The 16,993-nt window shown below is 47.6% G+C and overlaps 1 protein-coding gene across 1 annotated transcript in view; it reads left to right on the top strand.

The window, feature by feature from the left end:
- Nucleotides 1-16,993, top strand: part of MARCHF9 (membrane associated ring-CH-type finger 9) — a 52,304-nt gene that overhangs the window by 14,890 nt on the left and 20,421 nt on the right. The gene's annotated exons all lie outside the window — the stretch shown is intronic.

Raw genomic sequence — 16,993 nt, 5'->3', positions numbered from 1 at the left:
GCCGGGAGCCAGCGCTGTCCGCAGACACTTCCGGGTCACGTGGCCAGCGTGACAAGCTGCATCTGGCGAGCCAGCGCAGCACACGGAACGCCGTTTACCTTCCCGCTGGTAAGCGGTCCCTATTTATCTACTTGCACCCGAAGGTGCTTTCGAACTGCTAGGTTGGCAGGCGCTGGGACCGAACGACGGGAGCACACCCCGCCGCGGGGATTCGAACCGCCGACCTTTCGATCGGCAAGTCCTAGGCGCTGAGGCTTTAACCCACAGCGCCACCCGTGTCGCAAAATGTGGCTAGCGCCTGGCTAATTTCAGACACCGGCCACATTTAATGGGGCACCGGCATGCAAGTCCATCAGTGATTTGTGTGCAGTGCTAGCACACTGGCATTTATGCACCACCACTAGTGACACGTGAACAGGGTGCTGGCCTTTGGACACCCAGTGCAATTCGCCTTTCACACAGAAATCCACTCCTGGCTAGCTATTTCAGCAGCCTAATATAGGTGGCATTGGTTGTCTTCTTGTTGAGAGATGGAAACCCTTGCAGATCTACTGCAAATCACTGGTAGTTCCTGATCAACTTTCTCACACCCCACACACCCAAAGCACATTGCACACTTAAAGAATGCCACAGAACTCAGTGCCATCCTAGGGAGAATGGTGTTTATTTGTTCTGCAGTTACGCCATTCAAGTGGAAAACTGGCTTGCATCGACGAGAGTCAACAGAAGCTTTGCAGACAATAGACTCATTGCAGGGAATGAGTCATTTTGCTGGGCGCAGAATTCAGCATCCTGAGAACTTATTTTTTAAATGTCCCTGGATCTTAAAGCTGTGCCTTAGAAGTCTGGGTGCAGAGTAATTTTTTTTATTTACTGTATTGTTTCTACATTTAATTAATTAATGGTCTTGGCAGTGCTGTGTGCGCGTGTGTGTGCGTTTGTGCGATGCCAAGTGAAATTTCAGAAGCCAGAAGAGGAACCGGGCAGGATTTCAAGCAGTCAGGGCTTGTGGGCCACAGATAACTTTTTGATCCTCCTCTTCTCTGCAAGAGAAGCAAAACGAAAGGAAGGAAAATGGACGTTCCTGTGCCTCTGAATCCATAGATGGCAATTTCCCCTCCCGTCATGACTGACACCCTGCCAAGTGCCCAAACTGCTCTGGAGTTCCTGCTGTTGGCAGTGTGGTTGTTGTAACATCTGGAGAGAGCTTAGTAGCATGGGAAAATGGCATCTTGTTGGGCGCGTTAATTCATGGTGTTGATGAGTTTTGAACTGGGACTGAGCACAGCAAACCTACCTTAGATCTTGCATGTAGCTCAGGTTCCTGAGCCCTCTTCAGTTATGCAGGAAGCATGCAACTTTTATGCCTGAGATTGGCAGACGTTATGAGCCCTCCTGGTTGGCCAGACAGGGCTGGCATTCACCGTGTTTTTTGCTCTATAGGATGCACCCAACCATGGGACACACCTTGTTTTAGAGGGGGAGAACAAGAAAAAAAAATCTCCCCCTCTCTGCTCAGTGCCCCTTCCATTTCTCCTGCTGCTTCGCTGAACAGGCGCTGAACAGAGAGGGGAAGATTTTTTTTTTCTTGTTCTCCCCCTCTAAAACAAGGTGCGTTCAAGGTGCGTTCACCCAAAGCCTCCAGAGCGCAGCAGGAGTTCCCGCTGCGCTCTGGAGGCTTCAGGCGGCTACCTTGGAAGCCTGGAGAGCGAGAGGAGTCGGTGCGCACTGACCTCTCTGACTCTCCAGGCTTCAGCGAAAGCAACGCGTAGCCTCCGGAGCGTGGAGGGAGCGCTCCCTCTGCCTTTCAGAGGCTTTGCGTTGCTATCGCTGAAGCCAAGGAGCCTGCATTCGCTCCATAGGACGCACACACTTTTCCCCTTAATTTTTGGAGGGGATAAAGTGCGTCCTATAGAGCGAAAAATACGATAGCTGGTGCAAACTGCATAGCTGCCGAGATCCAGCACCTCAAAAGGGCGCACTAATACCAATCCATGTCTAGCTGCCATCAAGACACCACAAACACCAGAATTGGCAAGGGGACCCATTGGGTTTGGGCTCCCTTGTGCAGGTGGGCCCTCTGCTCTGTAGCTCCTCTTTGGAAGCAGCTAGACATGCCAGCGAGTGACGGTGGTGTTGTAAAAACAAAAAGGGGGTTCACTTTTGCAGCCCAGCTCCCCAAAGGACTCTGAGTCCCCTAAGTCCATGACTGGTCAGAGGACAATGGCTGGAGGCAGGAACCAGTAGAAGGAAAGCAAGGAATATATTAATTTTCCTGTTGCAACAGAGTCCCCACCCCCACCCTTTGCAAGGAGGTGAGGACCCAGAACAAAGGTGTTCAAGAACCTTCAAAAACCAGTCCCTTAGCCAAGACCACTCAAAAAGCATCATACGTCTTTCACAGAAAGAGGCGGTCTACAACAGAAATTTGAGAGTGTGGCTTGTCTCCTGTTTAGCATCATACGTGTTTCACAGAAAGAGGCAGTCTACAGAAATTTGAGAGTGTGGCTTGTCTCCTGTTTGTCAGGATAATGCTTGCTGACTGAAAATTACCTGGCCAACGCAGACATTCCTTTGAGATGGGAAATGCCTTAGTTCTTGAATCCAGGTCACAGACCTACCCGATTCATACACAAAATATGCCTTGTAGAAAGGAATTGAAGGATTTGTAAATGGAAGAATGATTGGGAAAGGTTTCCCCAAGAGATTTCCTTCTGCAGAGGGAATATTTAAGAGACATTTGGAGAGCCAAGATAGCATTTGGGAGTGTTCTGTGTGCTAAAATAAAGTGTGATTTTCTCAGGGAATATTTCCTAAATTCTGAAGGGTTGTTTTTCTGCTATGTGTATGCACCCTAAAATTTTATAACAGTGGCAGGGAGCAGCCTCTGCTTGCTGTCCCGCCCTTTCTTTCTTGGCCTGATCCTAGACACCCTATTGCCCAGGGAGAGAGAGAGTGGTATCAAGTAAGTGGGTGCAGAAAGGAGGGCCTTTCCTGGGCCAACTTGGAGGTGCCAGGGATGGAAACTGGTACCTTCCCCATGCAAATTAGCTGCTCCAGAGCGACATCAGCAGTCTAGATAGGCCTTAGATCAAGCTCCCTTTCGCCCTACGTGTGGCGGCGGCAGCAGCAGCAGCAGGTAGTTTGAGGTGAGGAGCGGAACTGAACAGAGCCAGCAGGTCTATGCGCCATGCTGCGAGCCCCTGAAATGTTTCCACTGATGCCTCCCACATCCCATGTGCTATCGGCAGCCCTGCAGCTCTGCGGGTGAGTTTTGTGTGTGCGAGAGAGTGAGTGTGTGTGTGTGCGCGAGTGAGTGTAAGCAAGGCAGCAGCAAAGGGAATTAGCCAGCCGTGAAATTGCCGATTACAATAGCCGGCCGAGCCCATGGTATGTTCCTGGCCTGAGCTGGCAGATGAGTCCCCAGCACACCTTTTCAGGGAAGAGACACTGTTGCAGGCAGCAAGGGGTTCAGAGGAGGGCTGTGAGGTTTGGGGGCTTCCAGCTCACCTGCGGGAGGGAAGAGGATGAATGCCGTTTGGCACTCAATGGACAGAGGGAGTTGTGGGAACGCACAGGTATGCTGATCTTCAGAAAGAAAGCTAATAAGCAGAAGAGCGGTGGAAATGACCCGTAAGAGTTGTGTTGGATCAGACCAAAAGCCCAGCATCTCACAGGGGTAAGTAAGATCTGAGTGCAACTGCCCTCCCTTGCAATAGCTAGAAACTAGTACAGTGGTACCTTGGTTGTCAGACTTAATCCATTCTGGGAGTCTGTTCGACTCCCAGAACGGTTCAAAAACCAAGGCACTCAATCGGAAGCCATGGACGTCCGGCTTCCAAAAAACGTTCGCAAACCGGAACACTCACCTCTGAGTTTGCGGTGCTTGGGAGCCAATTTGTTCGGCAACTAAGCCGTTTGACAACCAAGGTACAACTATATATAGAGACGTACGGGCTCTGGAGGTGACATGTGGCCATCATAGATAGCTGCCACTGATACCCCTTATATTATTTTAATTTAAAATCCTGTTTTTAACTGTCTTTGGTGGGTAATTTTAATGTCTTACTCTTTTTGCCAGCCACTTAGAGGTTTTATTGCAATCAAGCGATCATATACCTTTTGTTAAATAAAGAAATCCTCCATGAATTCAGCTAAGCCCTTTGTAAAGCCGTCTCGGTTGGTGGCCATCAGTACATTTTGTTGTAGCGAATTCCATAGTTGTGCTGTGTGCTGCACGAAGATGTACTTTTGTCCATCCTGAACCATTCAGCACTTAGCAGAGGGACATAGACACACATTTCTTACCTCTGTCCATTGCAGCTGTCCATGGAGGCGCAGGTTAATTCTGTATCCAGGGCAGCTGTCTACCAGCTCCATCTTGTACACAGGCTGAGACCCTACCTGCCTGCAGACTGTCTTGCCAGAGTGGTGCATGCTCTAGTTATCTCTCGCTTGGACTACTGCAACGCGCTCTACGTGGGGCTACCTTTGAAGGTGACCCGGAAACTGCAATTAATCCAGAATGCGGCAGCTAGACTGGTGACTGGGAGTGGCCGCCGAGACCACATAACACCGGTTCTGAGAGATCTGCATTGGCTCCCAGTACGTTTCAGAGCACAATTCAAAGTGTTGGCGCTGACCTTTAAAGCCCTAGACGGCCTCTGTCCTGTATACCTGAAGGAGCGTCTCCACCCCCATCGTTCAGCCCAGACACTGAGGTCCAGCTCCGAGGGCCTTCTGGTGGTTCCCTCATTGCGAGAAGTGAGGTTACAGGGAACCAGACAGAGGGCCTTCTCGGTAGTGGCACCTGCCCTGTGGAACGCCCTCCCTTCAGATGTGAAGGAAATAAGCAGCTATCCTATCTTTAAAAGACATCTAAAGGCAGCCCTGTTCAGGGAAGTTTTTAATATTCAGCGCTCTATTGTTTTTAACACTTGATTGGGAGCTGCCCAAAGTGGTTAGGGTATAAATAATAAATTATTATTATTATTATTATTATTATTATTATTATTAATTATTGGAAATGTCAGTTTTTTCTTACTGTTTGCTTCCTATCCTTTACCCAGTTACTGATCCAAAAGAGGACCTGCTCTCTTATACCATGACTGTTAAGCGTGTTCAGGAGTCTTTGGCAAGAGACTTGCCTTGCAGGGGGTTGGACTAGATGACCCTTTGGTCCCTTCCAGCTTTACAATGCTATGATACCATGACTTTATTGAAAGCTTAGTGAAAGTCTTGCGTACACAGGGGCTACTGTATTCACATACCTTCCTCCCTCCCACCCACATTTGACACTCTGAAAGAACTTTAAAAGGCTAGCTGGGGTGTTTTTAGATGGGGGATTAATATTATAACTGGTTCATTCAGATATCACAAATGGGTTATTAACACCAGTTGTTTGTTTGTTTTTAAACTTACTGGGTTTCCCCCAGAAACAGTGAATCTGGATTAAAGGAAGGGTGGGGGGTTAGGGACAGGAATAGGGACTGTCATTTTGATGCTGATTACCTTGTGTGGATACTGCAAGAACTTGGCATGCATGAGGAACACTCATCCCACAATAAATATCCACCTAGAAGCACCTTAAAGTCTTACCTTTGCGGAAGCCATGCTGGTTCTGCTCAGCAAGACTTGTTCTTCTATACAATTGGCAATTCTACCTTTAATAATGCTTTCTACCAGTTTTCCTAGAACTGACCTGAAATTTTCCAGATCCCACCTCCATCCCTTTTTCACAATTGGTGTTATGTTAATCATTTCCCTGTCCTTGGTTATGGGGATTGTTCTTCGGGACAAGTTATATCTTTCTGTTAAAAGATCAGCAATTTCACTTCTTTTATGAACATAGAGACCTAGTGATTTGTCCTTTTTAAACTTGTCAATGGGACGCGGGTGGTGCTGTGGGTTAAACCACAGAGCCTAGGACTTGCCGATCAGAAGGTCAGCGGTTCGAATCCCCGCGACGGGGTGAGCTCCCGTTGCTCGGTCCCTGCTCCTGCCAACCTAGCAGTTTAAAAGCATGCCAAAGTGCAAGTAGATAAATAGGTACCACTCCAGTGGGAAGGTAAATGGCGTTTCTGTGTGCTGCTCTGGTTCGCCAGAAGCGGCTTAGTCATGCTGGCCACATGACCCGGAAGTTGTATGCCGGCTCCCTTGGCCAATAAAGCGAGATGAGCGCCGCAACCCCAGAGTCGGCCACGACTGGACCTAATGGTCAGGGGTCCCTTTACCTTTTAAACTTGTCAATAAGACTTCAAACTTGTCTCTTGTCACCACTGTTTATCTCAGTTCCTCTGACTCCTTACCTATGAAACTTAGTTCAGGCATCAGAATCTGCCCTACTTCTTCCACAGTGGAGACAGATGCAGAGAATTCGTTCTGCTTCTCTGCATTCTCCTTTTTCTAATACCCAGTATTTTTCCTGTAGTGTGAAACAGACCCCATTATACCAGAAGGTCCTACGTCATCTAAAATCAAGAGAAGCCAAGCAATGTGGTTATCACATGGTAATAATCATACAGCGGAGAATTGATTTAGATGAACAATTGATGGCCCTTTCGTATTGTAATGAATGCATCACAGACTAACATTTTCCCCATCGACAGCCACTGCCTGCTGATTACATGGCTGCTGTTGTTATTTTAAAGCTCAGATCCATATATGTTTGGGGGAAAGGGAGAAATCTTTATTTCCTGTTCCCTATGGCCTGGTTAGAACTAATTGAAAAGCGAGTGTTCTGTGAAATAGTACTTCTCACACTGAAGATCCGAATTTGCTGTTGTGAGTCAAGTTAACCGCCCTTTCCTTACGTTTGGCCTGGCCTGGTCATTGACGGCAGGCAGTGGATAGTAATAGCTGACCGGAGAATTATATGAAAATGATACACAGATGGTATTTAACTCCGAGTAGGTTGGCTAAGATGTATAGAGCAGAATCAGATATGTGTTGGAAATGTAAAGAAATGAAGGGAACGTTTTTTCGTATGTTGTTGGCCTTGTAAAAAGGTAAAAGAATATTGGGAAAAGATCTATAATGAGTTGAATTTTTTTAAAACAAATGCCTTTCCCCAAAAGACTGGAGTCTTTTTTTGTTGGGAATAATCCCGACTGAAATCTCTTAAGTGTCAACAAAATTTATATATTTATGCAACAACAGTGGCCCGAATTTTGTTAGCCACAAAATGCAAAGTGAGGGAGGTCCCAGGCAAAGAGGACTGCCAAGTTAAGATAGCAGAATATGCAGATCTTGCAGGTTTAACATATAGAATAAAAGAGCAAGAAGAACACACATTCAAAGAAGAGTGGAAAATATTTATTGAGTATATGGAAAATAGCTGTACACAGCTGAAAACGCTGGCAGCATTAAGATAAAGTCAACAGTGTAATTAATGCCTGAGTGATGTAAAAGTGGATAACTGACTAATATGGTTATAGCAAAATGTGCAGGAATGAAAGATTAAGAAAACGAAACAAGGAAAGAGAAGGAGGAAAGTTGTTGGATATTTAACAGTATGTAAAATGTTTATTTTCAGATGTAGAAATTGAAAACGTAATAAAAATTATACATACATATGTGGGTTAAACCACAGAGCCTAGGACTTGCCGATCAGAAGGTTGGCGGTTCGAATTCCCACCACGGGGTGAGCTCCTGTTGCTCGGTCCCTGCTCCTGCCAACCTAGCAGTTTGAAAGCACGTCAAAGTGCAAGTAGATAAATAGGTACCACTCTGGCGGGAAGGTAAACGGTGTTTCCGTGCGCTGCTTTGGTTCGCCAGAAGCGGCTTAGTCATGCTGGCCACATGACCCGGAAGCTGTACACTGGCTCCCTTGGCCAATAAAGCGAGATGAACGCCGCAACCCCAGAGTCGGCCACAACTGGACCTAATGGTCAGGGGTCCCTTTACCTTTTACTTTTTATATTTCACTGCCCTGTTTGAAATTAGCCAGGTGCCAGGCGCATTTGGCAGCTGCAACTACGTGGAAATTTCTGAGTGCCAGCCAGGTTGGCAACCACAGTTCAATAACCTCTGCCTTAGTCTACTGTTAATACCCTCCATATCGTTAATACCATTTCCATTTCCGCTGTGTGTGTTTCTCTTTCTTGTACTGGGACAAGGGAATTGTTGTAGGAGTTAACCAACAGAATCATAGAATTGTAGCATTGGAAGAGACCTTGTCATTTAGTCCAGCCCCCTGGTGAAAAGACATTCAGTTGCGGCAACCATAACCTAGATTAAAGTGCCATTGGGCGCCTATTTTCTGTACCCAAGTTTCTAACCCTGTTTACTGAGATAGGCAATAATAAGAAGAAGAGTTTGGATTTGATATCCTGCTTTATCACTACCCTAAGGAGTCTCAAAGCGGCTAACATTCTCCTTTCCCTTCCTCCCCCACAACAAACACTCTGTGAGGTGAGTGGGGCTGAGAGACTTCAGAGAAGTGTGACTAGCCCAAGGTCACCCAGCAGCTGCATGTGGAAGAGCGGAGACGCGAACCCAGTTCACCAGATTACGAGACTACCGCTCTTAACCACCACACCACACTGGCTCTCAGGACAAGACTATCAGCAGCTGCTAGTCAGGATGGCTGTTTGCTACTTCCAGTACCAGCAGCAGTGTGAATACCAGTTCCCATGTGCTATTGCACCCATATCCTGGTGGTGGGCCTTGCAGGAGTCATCTGGGTGGGCAGTGTGTAAACAGAGTGCTGGAATTAGATGGGAACTTTTGCGTGATCCAACCGGGCTCTCCTTGTGTCCTTAGCAATGCCTACCTGCCTGCCTGTGTGCTTGCTTCTGTGCCCCTAGAATAACTGCTCAACCTATGTGTTAAGTTGTGGGCGAACATATCAGACGACACAGCGATTCTTCAAACAGCTCTTGTTTATTCAAAGGCCAGAACAGAACTGAACTGAAGGGCTCAGTCAGCCTGCTTATATAGAGCTCCAGAACAACGTAACTGTTGCAACATTCTAAAACTATCCAATCACTGAACGTCACTTTCAGTCCTTCATTTGCATATAAACTATCCAATCACTGAATGTCACTTTCATTTGCATATAAACTATCCAATCACTGAATGTCACTTTCGATCCTTCATTTGCATAACTATCTACAGTATCCCCCTGCTGGCCCAGGGTGAGAACTTCAGTACATAACACTATGAAGGCACCATAAGTTGCTCTCCTCCTCCAAAGGAAACATTTGGCGCAAAGGCAGCCTTGAGTTTTCTCCATTGCTTGGGGGGGGGAAGGGGGAAGCGCAAAACAAGACGACAGTCTTTGCTGCACGAAATGTGAGTTTCTTTTGTATTTTCATAGTGAGTTATAGTCAGGAAGATCTGCATTCCACCACCACCCCGAGCCTCAAGAATATAGCAATACTCAATATTGTTGGCTTGTATTATTGCTCCCCCCACTTTTAAAGCCATTGTAAAACATATTATCATTAAAACTGAACATATGAAGGAAAGGGTCATAATTCTGTAGCAGGACACATGGTTTTTGAAGCAGAAGGCACCAAGATCTCCAGGAACAAGACATTCACTGCCTGTGAAAACATGCTGTTAGAGAAAAGGGGTCAGGACTAACTCTTACCCAGAGATACTACAGTGGTACCTCAGGTTACATATGCTTCAGGTTACATACGGTTCAGGTTACACACTCCGCTGACCCAGAAATAGTGCTTCAGGTTAAGAACTCTGCTTCAGGATAAGAACGGAAATCGAGCTCCAGCGGTGCAGCAGCAGGAGGCCCCATTGGTGCTTCAGGTTAAGAACAGTTTCAGGTTAAGAACAGACCTCTGGAACGAATTAAATACTTAACCTGAGGTACCACTGTATAGGTATGTGATGGAAGGTGTGTGTGTGTGTGTGTGTGTGTGTGTGTGTGTTCCATCTTGTGAAGTTCAGACACAACCTGACCATCTTAGTGACAAGTCAGGCCTGCATGCTATGGACCTGAAAGCTTTATAGCAGCTTGTGCCAGGGAATTGGCTCTTGGGATCACTTGTGTTCCAGAACCAAGAGGATTTGTGGGCAGGCATGCAACCTGCCTTCAGTTTCACCTTCCACCCTCTGGCCCCGGGGGGTGCAGGGAACAGAGAACTGGTGACAGTGCCCCCATTGAAACTGGACCAGAGAGAGCCTGCCTTTATCTTTTGTGCTGGCTCCCCTTGCTACAGGGTTATTGTTATTTTCACTGGAAGCTCCTCCCACATTCTCTCTCCTGGCCTATCACCGACACTTCCTTTACATGTCAAAGCTTGTCATCTCATCCATAAGGACTAGGAACCTGCTCTTGTCTTTTGAAGCGAAGGCTTCTCTGGAATGTGATGGGTGCTCCGGTCCATGGCATCCACAAATAAAGTCCAGGGAATGTCGGGAGGCGGGAGGCTGCGGGCAACATCAAATGCCTCTGTGAGCAGAGCCTGCTTCCTCCTCATAGCTGTCAACCTTCCTGTTTTTTGCGGGAAATTCCCTTATTCCAGTGCCGTTTCCCACTGCTACCCCAGATTGTTAGATATTCCATAGACTGTCCCCAGGATAGGTGAGGCTGCTGATCCCTTATTTTTGAGGCTCCCTAGGACAGGTGAGGCTGCTGATCACCTCCAGACTGGATTATTGTAACTCACTCTACGTGGGGCTGCCCTTGAGACTGACACAGAAACTCCAGCGGGTGCAGAATGCCGCGGCGAGACTCCTTACAGGGTCCTCTCTGCAAGATCACATTCACCGGGTGCTATACCAGCTGCACTGGCTCCCGGTGGAGTACAGGGTCAGGTTTAAGGTGCTGGTTTTAACCTTTAAAACCCTATACGGCCTAGGACCTGCGTACCTACGGGACCGCCTCTCCCGGTATGCCCCACGGAGGACCTTACGGTCTTCAAACAAAAACATCTTGGAGGTCCCAGGCCACAGAGAGGTTAGGCTGGCCTCAACTAGAGCCAGGGCTTTTTCGGCTGTGGCTCCGATCTGGTGGAACGCTCTGTCACAAGCGACTAGGGCCCTGCGGGACTTGACATCTTTCCGCAGGGCATGCAAGACAGAGCTGTTCCACCAGGCCTTTGGCCAGGGCACAGCCTGACTCCCTCCTTTGGCAACCTTCACAGAACTCTAACCCAATGGTTGCCATCAATTTGATTTGAATTAATTTTATAATGAAATGATTTTAGAATGTTGTATTATTTTATTGTTGTTAGCCGCACTGAGCCCGGCTTCAGCTGGGGAGGGCGGGATATAAATAAATTATTATTATTATTATTATTATTATTATTATTATTATTATTATTATTGAGACTGCTGATCCCTTATTTTCAAATCTGAAAGTTGACAGCTATGTCCCCCCCCTTCCTAAAACAATGGGAGACGTGTCTCTCCTGTGACCAGAGCCACAACCCACTCCTTGTGTACGGCTTCCTGCAGCCTTGCTACCCTTCTCTCTCTCTCCTCGCCCCCCCAATCTCAGTTAATTACATCCTCTAAATGGCCACCCCAGACTGCTGTTTCCTGCCTTGCCTAAGCATGCCCTGAACTGCAGCCATGGTTCTGCGGAGGGGGGCGGGTGGCTGGGTTGCAAGGAGGGCAGACAAGCGAAGTGTGCAGAGGATTAAGGAGGAAAGCCAGACACCCCTCCTGTTTTCCCTTTGTTGGATACAGTGACCCAATTTAGGAACTCTGTCTGTGTCCCCCCCCCAATCCTCCAATTTGATTCTGCATTGTGCTTCAGTCAACCCAGGCTGTGAGCACAGTGGCACATAGCAGCTGCACCACCTGGGGGTGGGGAGTGTCCATTTTTTCCCCTTTTGTAGTCTTTTTTCTTTTAATTCTAGCCCTAGAACCTGGGAGGGTGTAGAAATAAGCAACTGCACAGAGGGAGCCCCCTTCCCCGGGGGGGGGGAGACACTGTTTAAATCACCTAGCGAGAGGAGTCCTTTGTTGCCCATATTCTTTGCTAGATCGCCAGCATCACTTTCTGGCAGCCAAGAGAGCAGCATCCCATGAGATCAAGGCAATAATAATAATAATAATAATAATAATAATAATAATAATAATAATTTATACCCCGCCCATCTGGCTGAGTTTCCCCAGCCACTCTGGGCGGCTTCCAACACAACACTAAAATACAATAACCTATCAAACATTAAAAGCTTCCCTAAACAGGGCTGCCTTCAGATGTCTTCTAAAAGTCTGGTAGTTATTTTTCTCTTTGACATCTGGTGGGAGGGCGTTCCACAGGGCGGGTGCCACTACTGAGAAGGCCCTCTGCCTGGTTCCCTGTAACTTGGCTTCTCATAGTGAGGGAACTGCCAGAAGGCCCTTGGCGCTGGACCTCAGTGTCTGGGCAGAACACTGCCCTTCTGCCCCTTTCCCACTGCTCAGAAGACTTGGATTTATAACATGGTGCCCTCTGCTGACTGGGGCTGATGGGAGTTGAAGTCCACCAACATCTGGAAGACAGTGTTAGCAACCCCTGCACAGCATGTTTGCTTTATTTGCGTTTAGCAAACACTGAGGATTGAACCATCCCACATATCAGCTGGTGTGTGAGGGGTGTGTGTGTTCATATTCATCATGCTTTCTGTAGGGATTGGCTGTGCGCTCCAGTTGCCTCTGGGAAACTGGCATGAGCAGCTGAACCGAGCAAGATTGATGGGTTCGATAGTGCTTTCTGCAGGGGTTGGCTGGACCCATTGAACTGAGCCATCAGCTGCCATCAGGATGGTGTCACCTGATTGACAGGTGGGGTGCTTTCACAAAAATGGCTGAGCAGGTCAGATTGGAAGCCCAAGACTTCCCCATGGGCTGAAGGTTCCCCACCGGCAACAATGAAGAAATCATGTGGGAACGACAGGATTGCATGAAAAGGACTGTGCCACCTCTCTATATGTTTTTGGTGGTGGTTTGAAGATCAGAAATGAGTGTCCATGTGGCCTGAGCAAAGTTGCAATGAAGACTTAGAATAGGGATCAGTATCCAGGACAAATGTATTGTGTAGAGCACAAAGCAGTACAAAGCAGGCTCTGTTGAGTAATGGTGATTTTCCTAAGGCTGCTTTGAGCTGGTCCATGTGTTAGGCTTTCTTTGCACAGAACATTGGGAAACGGTGCAAAACTTGCATGTAGATTGACAGATGTGCTTCATCCTTCACCCCTTCATCCTTGCCAATGGCCTTCCTAATACAGTGGCTAAAATTTAGGAGCAAACCTCTATGATGGGCTTTCTTTGGCAAGGAGTTTCCAAGAGAAAAGTACCATTATGGAGAAAGCCCTGGATGTCAGAACTGTCCTCTGAGCCTCAGATAACAGGGGCATATACTTGATGAACTTAAGGTGCAAGCAGTGCCCAGGATCCAGACTGGGAATTTGTATTATATTACATGTTGCATTGTGGTAGGCTTGATGGGAAGCCATAGCCAACTGTGGTCTAAACCACAGAGCCTAGGGCTTGCCGATCAGAAGGTCGGGGGTTTGAATCCCCGCGACGGGGTGAGCTCCCATTGCTTGGTCCCTGCTCCTGCCAACTTAGCAGTTCAAAAGCATGTCAAAGTGCAAGCAGATACATAGGTACCGCTCTGGCGGGAAGGTAAACAGTGTTTCCATGCGCTGATCTGGTTTGGCAGAAGCGGCTTAGTCATGCTGGCTCCCTCAGCCTGTAAAGCAAGATGAGCGTGCAACCCCAGAGTCATCCGCGACTGGACCTAACAGTCAGGGGTACCTTTACCTTTACCTTCACCTTTACCTAGCATCTATACACAAGAAAAAAGGCTTTGCGATGTTAACATGATGTATAGTTTCATGAGGATTTCATGAAAACTCAATGTGTTTTTTAACCTGTTACTTTCTGGTGTGCTTTAACTCCTTGTGCACAAACTCATCCCCATCTCCTTTACCTCTTTTTAAATCTTCTCCTGTCTTGTCTCATCTTCCTGCTTAAATGACTGAAAATAGAAGGCTGGATTTTTAATAATTCTGCAGAGGCCCACGACTGTAACAATAGGGACATAATTGAATTATTCAAAGCCGCTTTTCTTCCCAATAGTTTTGTGCCACTCAAAGGTCTGACGTAAACTTTGAAACATTCTTCTAATTTTGCTTATCTTTCTGTTTCATTCTCTTGCTTATTGTTACTGTGCTAGATCAGGGGTTGGGGAACTTTTTCTCAGCCTAAGGGCCACATTCCCTTCTAGGAAACCTTTTGAGGGCCACATGGCACTGGTGGGCAGGGGCAAAAGTAGGTGGGGGGGGTCACTTAATAGGGCTAGGTGACATACTGATTATCCTCCAAAACTGGTTTGAAGTCCACATCGTGATATCGGTTTCACCATTTTTGACCAGGCAATACATAACAAATCATGGTGGGTGGGTTGTGCAAAAATCACAATGTGAGGAAAAACCGCGAAGCTGGCCAGTTGCCTCTACATAGCTCCATTCTTACTTCAGGCATTGTGATACATCAGTATATAACAATGTTTAAAAGGTAAAGGGACCCCTGACCATTAGGTCCAGTCGTGACCGACTCTGGGGTTGCAGTGCTCATCTCGCTTTATTAGCCGAGGGAGCCGGGTTTGTCCGCAGACAGCTTCCGGGTCATGTGGCCAGCATGACTAAGCCGCTTCTGGTGAACCAGAGCAGCGCACAGAAACGCCATTTACCTTCCTGCAGGAGCGGTACCTATTTATCTACTTGCACTTTGACGTGCTTTCGAACTGCTAGGTTGGCAGGAGCAGGGACCGAGCAACGGGAGCGCACCCTGTCGTGGGGATTCGAACCACCGACCTTCTGATCGGCAAGTCCTAGGCTCTGTGGTTTAACCCACAGTGCCACCCGCGTCCCTTATCACAATGTTGAAAACCAGATATTGCCCAGCCCTAGTCACTAATGTATTTTTTACCTTTTGTACAGTAGGCTAGTTTTTATACATGCACGACCCTCTGTATCCTTCACCCATCAAGCAAGAGTCAACATCAGAATTCGAGGACTGCTTCTGTTAGTTAATGGTGATGGGGGTGCCTCTACAAGGGAAGCAGAACTGTAAAACAATCCCCAGTAAAGTTGTAGTTGGAGAGAGATTGGAACTTGGGTCTCCCATATCCAAAGCTCACTCTCTGCCCACTGGTCCTCCAAGCCAGGGCCAAACGACACAGATATGGGGAGGGTGCTGTTGTGCTCATGTCCTGCTCTTTGTGGCCTTCTGGTCAGCCATCGGGAGAACAGGATGCTGGAATATATGGGCCACTGGCCTGGCCCAGTGTGGCTTGGCCTGTGTTAAACTTGCCACTTAAATTGGAAGAGAAAGCAGCTGTGTGGGGCCCTGGTGTGGGTCCATCTCTTGCTCTTTATTTGGGCCCAGCGCCAGGTTTTTGCCAAGCCCCACCCTCTGACAGCTATTGGGGGCACGTCATTCTCTTTTTTATATACTGCATATAATTTTTATTACATTTTCTGTTAGAATACTCATTTAAACACCTTAAAATATCAGTGTCTTCCCTTCTTCTCTTTCCTTGGTTCATTTTGCATATCATAAAATCCCTGCATGTTTTACATAGACTAAACCACTCAGTATTCCATTATTACACCCATCAAAACTTATTTATACTGTTGAATTTATCTTAATGCTGCCCACGTTTTCAAGTGTACATAATTTCCCCTCTTATATTCAATAAACACTTTCCAATCTTCTCTAAAAATATGCTCTTCTTGTTCTCTTGTTCTATATGTTAAGTCCGCAAGCAGCGAATATTCCATCAGCTTATGCTGCCGTTCTTCTTGAGTTTGGACCTCGATCATTTTCCATTTTTGGGCTGGGGCAGGTCATTCTCCATAGGTAAAGGTAAACGGACCCATTAGGTCCAGTCGTGACCGACTCTGGGGTTGCGGCGCTCATCTTGCTTTATTGGCCGAGGGAGCCGGCGTACAGCTTCTGGATCATGTGGCCAGCATGACTAAGATGCTTCTGGCGAACCAGAGCAGCGCACAGAAACGCCGTTTACCTTCCTGCCAGAGTGGTACCTATTTATCTACTTGCGCTTTGATGTTGTTTTAAACTGCTAGGTTGGCAGGAGCAGGGACCAAGCAACGGGAGCTCACCCCGTCACAGGGATTCGAACCGCCGACCTTCTGATTGGCAAATCCTAGGCTCTGTGGTTTAACCCACAGCGCCACCGACATCCCTACATGACTCCCTACCTCCTTTCAATATCAAAGTGAGCAACTTAAGCCCGCGTGTTTAAGGTAATGCCAAGCATCAATGGGCCACTCCATCCAGCTGAGAGCTTGCTCCTAATTTCCTTTACCAATTGACTAACCCAGTCATTGGCTACCCTGCTTGCTTGCTTTCTCTCTGCAGCCTGCCCCTTTCCTCCTTTGTTGCTGTGTTCTTAGCAACGGGATTCTGCTGCTGTTGGGATACGTGGCCAGAGACCCAGTAGTGACCTCTTGCTCTGCCCACCCCCCATCTGACAGGAATCCACAGCAATTTCCTTGTCCAGGCATATATCCCTAACCTATCATTAATACTTCCTGCAAGCGAGCCTGAAATATTGATGCTAATTGCTCTCCTTGCCAGCACATTAAGCAGGCAGCACTAACGAACCAGGCTCGCTTCTGTGCTGTGGTGGTGGTGTTTTCTTAAATAGAGGAGACCTAATGGATCGGCAGAGCCTAGGACTTGCCGATCAGAAGGTCGGCGGTTCGAATCCCCGCAATGGGGTGAGCTCCCATTGCTCGGTCCCTGCTCCTGCCAACCTAGCAGTTCGAAAGCACATCAAAGTGCAAGTAGATAAATAGGTACCACTCCAGCAGAAAGGTAAACGGCGTTTCCGTGCACTGCTCTGGTTCGCCAGAAGTGGCTTGGTCATGCTGGCCACATGTCCCAGAAGCTGTACGCCGGCTCCCTCGGCCAGTAAAGCGAGATGAGCGCCGCAACCCCAGAGTCGGCCACGACTAGACCTAATGGTCAGGGGTCCCTTTACCTTTAGTGGACTCTAGGCTTAGAG

The sequence above is a fragment of the Podarcis raffonei genome, chromosome 2 (genome assembly GCF_027172205.1).
Source record: "Podarcis raffonei isolate rPodRaf1 chromosome 2, rPodRaf1.pri, whole genome shotgun sequence".
NCBI classification, from domain to species: domain Eukaryota; kingdom Metazoa; phylum Chordata; class Lepidosauria; order Squamata; family Lacertidae; genus Podarcis; species Podarcis raffonei.
Note: the sequence above shows the minus strand (reverse complement) of the source record. Positions and strands in the feature narration are given on the sequence as shown.